The sequence below is a fragment of the Oncorhynchus tshawytscha genome, unplaced genomic scaffold (genome assembly GCF_018296145.1).
Source record: "Oncorhynchus tshawytscha isolate Ot180627B unplaced genomic scaffold, Otsh_v2.0 Un_contig_6868_pilon_pilon, whole genome shotgun sequence".
NCBI lineage: Eukaryota > Metazoa > Chordata > Actinopteri > Salmoniformes > Salmonidae > Oncorhynchus > Oncorhynchus tshawytscha.
The window spans coordinates 1-335 of NW_024603439.1; the positions used below are offsets into that span (position 1 = coordinate 1).

General features: G+C 41.5%; 1 non-coding gene across 1 annotated transcript; it reads left to right on the top strand.

Annotated features, from left to right (window-relative positions):
• Positions 1-262: 262 nt before the first annotated feature.
• Positions 263-335, top strand: trnar-acg. Its single transcript has one exon. It is a non-coding gene; the product is annotated as a tRNA-Arg (tRNA).

Sequence of the window (335 nt, forward strand, 5' to 3'; positions counted from 1 at the left end):
TGGCAGCAGAATCACACAACACAACAATATTCCCCAAGCAACAGGAAATGTGACATGTTTTGTAGATTCATAATTTACAAGACTTTTTAAACATTGATACACTTCAAGTTTGCATTTCTTGCTCTGCAGTAAAATTCATGCAACAACAGGAGGATCAAATTAAGATATGCATCTGAAACAGAAAACCAAGGAACCTTGTTGTTGACAGATGCTATGACTGTGTACACTGGTCTAGCTGTGACCTGACTTCAGCTTAGACGTGGGGCCAGTGGTGCAATGGATAACGTGTCTGACTACGGATCAGAAGATTCTAGGTTCGACTCCTGGCTGGCTCA